We start from the raw sequence: 9654 nt of genomic DNA on the forward strand, positions 1-9654 counted from the left end.
GTTACCAGATTGGCTATTTGGTCAAATGTTTTTTCAGCATCTATCAAAACGAGCATAGAGTTTTTCTTTTACAGATTGTAAATGTGGTGAATTATGTTGATTTATTTAATGTTAAAACCAACTAGACATTCCTGGGGTAAGCCCTACTTGGTCATGATATATTATCCTCTAATATGTTGTTGTATTAAATTTCCTAAAATTTTGTTTAGAATTTTTGCAAATGAGACATAGTGGTCTATAGTTTTCTTTCTTGCAATATTTTTGTCTGGTTTTGGCATCATGGTAATGTTGGGGTCATAGAATGAGTTGGAAAGTATTCCCTCATTTTCAGGATTTTAAGAGCTTATTTAGAATTTTTTTCTTCCTTAAATATTTGATAGAATTCACCAGGGAAGTCATCTGCACCTGAGGTTTTCTGTGAGGAAAGGTTTTTAACTACAATTTTGATTCCTTTAATAGATATAAAGGCGCTTCAAGTTATTTATTTCTTTAATCAGTTTTTGTAATTTGTATATTCATAGTTTTTATTCATTTCATCTATGTTTTTAAAATTGGCACAAAGTTGTTCATAATATTCCCTTTAAATATCAGCACAATCTATAGATGTGTCACCTCTAATTCCTAATACTGTTAATTGATGTTTTCTTTTTTTCTGATCAGTCTAGAAAGAAGTTTATCAAATTGACCCAAAATAACCAGCTTTTGGTTTTACTGGTTTCTACTTTTAATCTCCTGTTTCCTTGATTTCTGCTTTGGGTTTAGTTTTCCCTTTTTGCTGCAATTTACTGGGATTTTAGCAGGGAGCAGAAACAACTGCATGAGTTCACTAAATGTTTATCCAGAAATCAGAGATGTGATCTGAGGGAGACAGGTGGTGGACTTGGTTTTAGCTTCACTTTATGGCTCTCCCACTGGAGTTTATGGAACCACCATTTATAGATTCCTCTAGGCTGGAAGGGCTTCCCAGGTGGCACAGTGGTAAAGAAACTGCCTATCAATTCAGGAGACACAAGTTTGATCCCTGAGTTGGGAAGATCTCCTGAAGAAGGAAATGGCAACCCACTCCAGCATTCTTGCCTGGGAAATCCCACAGACAGAGGAGCCTTGGGTGGGGGGGGGGGGGGGTGGGCGGGAGTGTGTGGCTACAGTCCATGGGGTCACAAAGAGTCGGATACAACTTAGTGACTAAACAACAATAAAAATGTTTCTGGGCTGGAAAGCTTGGAGTTATTAGTGTTTAAAATGTTGTTTGTGCAGTCTGATAGACTCAGGATTTCTGTCCTAAATTTTCCCGCTTTCTAACCATGAAACCTTGTAATTTAATGCCCTTGAGCCTCAGCTTCTCATCTGTACATCAGAGATAACAGTATTTTTCCTTATAATGAGATAATCCATACTGATACTCTTAACTCCAGTACCTAGCATGTTAGCTACTATTACTTTTTCATGACTTTCATCACAAAAATCTATCCTGCCTTAAAAACCCCTTTTTCATTTAAGCATTTTGTCATGTTAACCCTCCTGCTAAATAAATTCCCATCTTCCACTGCTCCTCTCAAGGGTGTGGTAATTAAATGCATAAGCTAGCTTTTGTTTTATAGCAAATCATCCCAAAAACAGGGACATAAAAAAATGAACAAGTTTCCCCTTCATGATTCTGTGTGTTGGCTGGGCCATCTAGGCCAACTCAAGAGTTGGATGATGTAGGATAGCTTCACTTATATGTCTGGTGACCAGTTTGGTATCTGCTGAGACTCAGCCATGTATCCCTAACCATCTAGTAGGCTAACCCAGGCTTGTCTGTGTGGTAGGACGCCAAGAGGAAGAGAGGGCAAGCTCTGATGACCAAGCTCCTCCCACCATAGGACCCAGCACATAGTCTGTGCATGGCTTCACCAATCAGTCCACTTTATGTTGCTTGTTTTCCCCCTTGCCTGTTTCCAAGCACTTCTTACTCGTGTTGTCCTCCTATATGTAAGGTAACTTTGAATGTGATCTTTTATCTTGGCAAATATAGGATGCTGGGCAAAGAACTAAGGAATAAAAATCTCCAGCTCCGATATGAGGGGGTCCCTGACTTCCTGTCCCTGAAGTCCCTAGATAACCCACCTAATCCCTCTGGGACTCCGTCCTGCCTTGGCTCTGTCAGTTCTCTCAGACCTCGATTCCTTCCCAACCCAGGTAGAGCCTGAGCCTCCAATCTGTCAACAGCCCTACTCCACCACCACCAACAGACTCTGCCACCTGCCACTGTGCCAGCCTGCCCTTCCTCCTAGTCTGCCCCACTTCCATCTCCCCTTGACCTAAGGGAACAGCTAATTCCCAGTTCTTTCTTAGTCTCTCCTTTCCTGCTGACTGAGCTCAGAGTTCCCATTCTGACAGTGGGTAAGGGCTGGCCCTGGGGACCCAGGGAGAGCAACCCCCATCCATCACATGGCCTGTGCTAAATGCAAGTAGACAGAGAGCTAGTGGGTGTAGCTAACACCCACTAATGCATCCTGCAAGCAGAGACCCATTCCTTCTTCCAGATTGGATGAACTGCACAGGTTTGGCAAGTATGGGTCTAAGGTGCTCTCAGCGGCTCAGCCCTCTGCCAGAAACACCATCCATATAGGCGCCTGTCTTCCGCCTGGAGGCACAATGCCTTATCCAAAACCTTGTCTCTGGGAGAAGAGAAAAGATCAGTGCATACTCGGGAACAAGCTGCCCAGCCCCAGCCAGTTTACCTGCCGCAAATGGCTCAGCTCCACAGCTGATGTGTGACCTGAGTGGTTTCTGGTTCTCTGATCCACACGTGATGCTCTAGGAGAAAAAAATGTCTCTAACTATATTTACCAGATCTTTTTGGGGGGTAGAGGACAAAGATACATAGTTTAATATTTATATAATTGAACTTATTTAAGTTAGGACATTTTATTCTCCTTATGCTCCACATATCGGAGAAGGCAATGGCACCCCACTCCAGTACTCTTGCCTGGAAAATCCCATGGATGGAGGAGCCTGGTAGGCTGCAGTCCATGGGGTCGCTAAGAGTCGGACATGACTGAGCGACTTCACTTTCACTTTTCATTTTCATGCATTGGAGAATGAAATGGCAACCCACTCCAGTGTTCTTGCCTGGAGAATCCCAGGGACGGGGGAGCCTGGTGGGCTGCCGTCTATGGGGTCACAAAGAATCGGACACGACTGAAGCGACTTAGCAGCAGCAGCAGCATGCTCCACATATAAAAACAACACATGCAAGACTTCCCTAAGTGGTCCAGTGGTTGAGTCCACCCACCAATGCAGGGGACAGAGGCTTGATCCCTGGTCCAGGAAGACTGCACATGCCATGAAGCAACAAACCTGTGTGCCACAACTGCTAAGACCAAGTGCTGCAACTACTGAAGCCCACTCACCCCAGAGCCCATTTTCTGCACCGAGAAGCCACCACAGTGAGAAGCCCATGCACCACAAACAGAGAGCAGCCTATGCTCGCTGCAACTAGAGAAAGCCCACGTGCAGCAACAAAGACCCAGCGCAGCCAAAAAATAAATAAAGAAAAAACTTAAAAATAAATAAAAATAACATTCTCATGATTAGAAAAAAATCTACAGTATACTGCAGAGAAGTGAAAAGTTCCCTTAGCCGCCAAAGAACATGCCTCCCCACCAAGCAACCATTGTTAGCATACCTGTATTTATCCTTCTAGAAGTTTCTACATATGTGTAAACATGGATTTGTTATAATCCTGTTTTACATGTATGAATAGAACACTGTAACAGTTTACTATTTATGTTGTATTGGTAAATTTTCTCATGTGGCTATATGACAAAATCTTTCCAAAATGTACAGTTCATGATTTAGAAGCACGTGATAACTCAAAAACCTACTTCATAAATAACTTTTCTAGAACTCAAAACACCCTCTCAGAGAAATAATGTTCTAAGTCGGGGTCCGTAAACTTCTGTAAAGGGCCAGATGGCAAGTATTTTCAGCTTTGCAGGCCATGATCTCTGTCACTGGTTCTGTTTGGGGGGCTGTTTGTTTTTGTTCACAATCTTTTTAAAAAGTAAAGACCAATCTTGTCTCTTAAGCTGCACAAAAACAGGTTGTGGGCTAAACTGGGCCTTCAGAGTATAGTCTGCTGTGCCCTGTTTGAAATACCAGTTAGGCTCCCAGCTTAGCACCCAGAAGCAAAATCCACCCAAAATGCTAAGATACCAAATGAGTCAATATATTTTAAATGGCTTTGCAAACCATAACATCTACACCACTGTGAAGAATTATGACACTTCTTCAGTGTTTAGCATGTGGGTAATTTTTTAAAAAATAAAATTTGTTAACATTGAATTAAAAAGTTCTATATATCTTGAATTGCATGAAGAATTAGCGAAGAATCTGAATAGAATTTTCCAGTTATCTACAAGGTAGAAGAGGTGGGGAACTGTGTTATATCCAATCCTACTGTTTTTGTCAACACAATGTAAATATGCTGCTGCTGCTGAGTCACTTTAGTCGTGTCCGACTCTGTGCGACCCCATAGATGGCAGGCCACCAGGCTCCCCCGTCCCTGGGATTCTCCAGGCAAGAACACTGGAGTGGGTTGCCATTTCCTTCTCCAATGCATGAAAGTGAAAAGTGAAAGTGAAGTCGCTCAGTCGTGCCCAACCCTCAGCGACCCCATGGACTGCAGCCTACCAGGCTCCTCTGTCCATGGGATTTTCCAGGCAAGAGTACTGGAGTGGGGTGCCATTGCCTTCTCCTCAATGTAAATATACGTGGGCCCAAACTTGACTGGTTTGTGTGGCATAAGTTCATAGGCCAAGCAGCCCCCTCCATCAGTAGAGAGAGAGTGTACCACTGAGTTTCCGTCTCTTCCCCCAACTCCTGTGGGTGCTGAGAAAGGCTTCTCTTGTGCTTGTCACTTACATTCACATGCACTGACCTGAATCTTGAGTTCTCTGTGCGTTGCCCTTCTGGTAACTCACAAAGGCAAGAGAAGGGGCAGACAGCAGAATAACAAGGATGCTGGAGAGTCATTTGAGAACTCCTTAGATGAGGAACCTTATTTTTAACAATGGCCAAAAATCCTTATTGTATTTCATTGAGCTTTAATCCTTTCGACTCATCTCTTTTCTGTCAGAGGTAGAACTTACCTTAATAACTGCACTTTATGATTACAATTCTACTTTCATACAAAAGAAGTGCAGACTACCCTGAAATACTTGGGCTGGCATTAGGAAAGAAGGCGGGATAGAAAGGGTGCTGAGAAGGATCATGAGTGAGGAAGGGCCTGAGCTGGGGGTGGTGTGCAGGCAGTGAAGGCAGCTCCTGGTACATATACAATTTCAGGAGGGAGAGCCAGGTGGGCAGGTGGCATAAAGTCACCTGGGTCCTTAAGATGGGGGCACTTTGTCAGTTCCCTTAGCAAAACATCCTATAACTAGCTAAAAGAAGTTCTTTAAAAGAAAATTCTGTAATGCTAATAATAATAATAAAATAAGGCCTTCCATACATTGGACTTGAAGCACCCCTTGATTCTCCTGAGTCTGCTTATCCAGTCACGTAAGCCAGAGCAGACTGTCAGAGAAAGCATGTTGATGATGACAGGTACAATTTAAAAATGACCTAAGTTGGACTTCCCTGGTGGTCCAGTGGTTGGGGAGTCCACCTGCCAATGCAGGGGACACAGGTTTGATTCCAGGTCTGGAAGGATCCCACATGCCTCAGAGCAACTGGACCCGTGGGCCACAGCTACTGAGCCCTCGCACCCTAGAGCCTGTGCTCCGCAACAAGAGAAGCCACTGCAATGAGAGCACTCTTAGAGTAGTCCCTGTTCACCACAACTAGAGAAAAGCCCACGCAAAGCAACAAAGCCCCAGCACAGCAAAAATAAATAAATCTGTGAGTCTGTTTCTTAAAAGATAAAATTAAAATGACATAAGTTTACAGACCACAGAAGAGTTTAGAAAATACTTTCCCAAGCATTATCCTTGTAACAACAACTCCATAAGGTCAGGGAGGTGGAGATGGGCTCAGTGACTCGCCCAAGGTCACAGAGGTAGCACAGGGCTGAGCAGAAAGCAGGGTGTAAAGTTTCTGAGGCCAGTCACAGAGCTCCCCACATTTCCCACGCTGCGGAGGTGCCAGGCAGATCTAGTGGGAATGGGCATCCCTGCCCCTATTCTCCTTCCTCTTCATTTAGTGGTTAGATTCCCATGAACATCACTCTAGGTGAAGCATGCTGTGCTTATGAAGCATCTGTGTGTGTTAGTTGCTCAGTCCTGTCCAACTCTTTGCAACCCCATGGACTGTAGCGCACTAGGCTCTTCTCTCCATGGAATTCTCCAGGCAAGAATACTGGAGTAGGCTGCTATTTCCTTCTCCAATGAAGCATATGAAACCTCAAATAAAGCATCTGGGTCAGCTGAGCATCTGCCCCTGCACAGGGGAAGGTATGAGAGCCACAGTGGGAAGGGAACCAACTCCAGGGCCAGGTCGGATGACAGGGATGACATCCTCAGTGCTTGGCCAACCAGCTGTGTGAGCCTGAGCACATCATTTAACCCCTGGTCAATGTAGAGAAAGCAAGCAGCCCAGTGCCAAGGACCCACTAAAAGTGTAGTAACTGATACAGATTTCATTATAATGGTGCCTTCATCCTTTGGGACCGTATCATAAAAAGAAAACTACCAACAAGAGCTTGATAAACAAACGGTTCATCAGTTCAGTTCAGTTCAGTCGCTCAGTCGTGTACGACTGTGTGACCCCATGAATCGCAGCACCCCAGGCCTTCCTGTCCATCACCAACTCCTGGAGTCTACCCAAATTCATGCCCATCGAGTCGGTAATGCCATCCAACCGTCTCATCCTCTGTCGTCCCCTTCTCCTCCTGCCCCCAATCCCTCCCAGCATCAGTCTTTTCCGATGAGTCAACTCTTCGCATCAGGTGGCCAAAGTATTGGAGTTTCAGCTTCAGCATCAGTCCTTCCAATGAATGGCCAGGACTGATCTTTAGGATGGACTGGTTGGATCTCCTTGCAGTCCAAGGGACTCTCAAGAGTTTTCTCCAACACCACAGTTCAAAAGCATCAATTCTTCAGCACTCAGCTTTCTTTACAGTCCAACTCTCACATCCATACATGACCAATGGAAAAACCATAGACAACAAAGGACTAGATGGCCTTTTGTTGGCAGAGTAATATCTCTGCTTTTGAATATGCTATCTAGGTTGGTCATAACTTTCCTTCCAAGGAGTAAGTGTCTTTTAATGTCATGGCTGCAATCACCATCTGCAGTGATTCTGGAGCCCCCAAAAATAAAGTCTGACACTGTTTCCACTGTTTCCCCATCTATTTCCCATGAAGTGATGGGATCAGATGCCATGATCTTAGTTTTCTGAACATTGAGCTTTAAGCCAACTTTTTCACTCTCCTCTTTCACTTTCATCAAGAGGCTTTTTAGTTCCTTTTCATTTTCTGCTGTAAGGGTGGTGTCATCTGCATATCTGAGGTTATTGATATTTCTCCCGGCAATCTTGATTCCAGCTTGTGCTTCTTCCAGCCCAGCATTTCTCATAATGTACTCTGCATATAAGTTAAATAAGCAGGGTGACAATATACAGCCTTGACATTTCCTATTTGGAACCAGTCTGTTGTTCCATGTCCAGTTCTAACTGTTGCTTCCTGACCTGCATATAGGTTTCTCAAGAGGCAGGTCAGGTGATCTGGTATTCCCATCTCTTTCAGAATTTTCCACAGTTTATTGTGATCCACACAGTCAAAGGCTTATGGGTTTTGCTAATTCCAGCCTCCACACACTGGAATAATCCATCCCACACCTTAAGCCAACTACAATTTTAAAATGTAATAAGTGGCACTAATCCTTCTCCTCTCTCTATATATATGTGATTGATAAATATCAGCATTCCCTGTGCTAGTTACTGTTTTGGAGAGCTGGAGCAGATGGGCGGAAAGCCAAAATTACCTGAACAGCTTGAGCTCCTGGAGTTACTCTCCAAACTAGTGAAAATTATCAGCTCTCAGGGCTCCCCCTACAGGCACCAGAAAGTCAAGGCTAACCTGGAAGGTGGATGTCATTTGTGTCCCTTTCTTTAGAAAAAGTTCCCGAGATGGAAAGGATTGGAAGGTTTACTTCCAATGACTTCTCTTGCTGAGGGATGGAAGTTCATAACCTAGAGATATGAACTTCCTCACAACCGGACATTTTCTTGCCTAGAGACAAAAACTCACACAGGGGAGTCAAGGATTGAGGGTTGGTAGAGGCTATAGAACTTGTATGAGAAACAGCTAAAAAAAAAAAACATGACAGGGTGATCAGCCTCACCCTCTATGGCCCTGCCAGAGAGTGTAGTTATCAGAGAACAGATCTGCTCTCATGTAAAGGAAGAACCCTTTAATAATGAGCTACACAGGGCAGGGGTGAAGGGTCGTCACTGAGGGGCTTATGCAGGGAAAAAAGGCCAAACATTGGAAATACTGAAGAGACTGATGAGCTGGCAGAAAACTAAGCTGGATTATATTTAGGGTTTTAGTTCTAAAACCCTGAGAATGTATGTTAAAACCGCAAACAACGGAAGAGTCCTCTTGCTGGAAAGTTGACTGGTATGGTCCTCAGAGTTATTTTCTCCATATTAAGTATCAACATTTTGTGTTTCAAGACCTGAAAGTGAAAGTGAAGTCACTCAGTTGTGTCTGACTCTGTGACCCCGTGGACTGTAGCCTACCAGGCTCCTCCATCCATGGGATTTTTCAGGCAAGAGTACTGGAGTGGGTTGCCATTTCCTTCTCCAGGGGATGTTCCCAACCCAGGGATGGAACCCAGGTCTCCCATATTGTAGGCAGACACTTTTACCGTCTGAGCCACCAGGGAAGTCACTCAGTCTCAAAGTGATTTTAAGAGATAAGAATTCAAAATCAAAATAAAGGATGGATTGTTACCAATGTCAGTTTCCTAGTTTTAACATTATACCATAGTTATGTAAGATGTTACCATGAGAAGAAGCTAGGTGAAGGGGTCACAGGCCTTCGGCACTATTTTTGCAATTTCCTATGAATTTATAGGGTTAGCAGTAAAGAATCCACCTGGAGATGGGGGTTTGATCCCTGGGTGGGGAAGATCCCCCGAAGGAAAGCATAGCAACCCACTCTAGTGTTCTTGCCTGGAGAATCCCCATGGACAGAGGAGCCTGGCAGGCTACAGTCCACAGGGTCACAAAGCATCGGACACATTGAAGCGACTTAGCACACACATGAACCTGTAATTGTCTCGAAATAAAAAGCTTTTACAAATCAAATTAAAAATACTTCCCCAAGAGGTTCTAGGTAATCTCAAAGACAACCCAGTTTGTTTCCGGAATGCAGTGTCATGAGCCACAAATGACTCTGCAAGTATCTACAGGCAGCAGGGCTCATTTCAAAACCATGATCAATCAGCTATTAAGATTTATGGTTACAATTAGGAAAGCCTGTGTCATGCTGACAGGTGTCTAATTTGGTTATGCTGATCATAAATCTTCAGCTATCCGGGATCACATTGCTAAAATCATCTATGGGCAATACGTTCTTGAAGCTGCTTCCCGTGTGGTGTTCACACAGGAATCGTGCACAGACTTAATTACTCTCTTTATCTGACTGTAATCCAACAATGAGC

The sequence above is a fragment of the Bos indicus genome, chromosome 8, assembly GCF_029378745.1.
Source record: "Bos indicus isolate NIAB-ARS_2022 breed Sahiwal x Tharparkar chromosome 8, NIAB-ARS_B.indTharparkar_mat_pri_1.0, whole genome shotgun sequence".
Lineage (NCBI taxonomy): Eukaryota > Metazoa > Chordata > Mammalia > Artiodactyla > Bovidae > Bos > Bos indicus.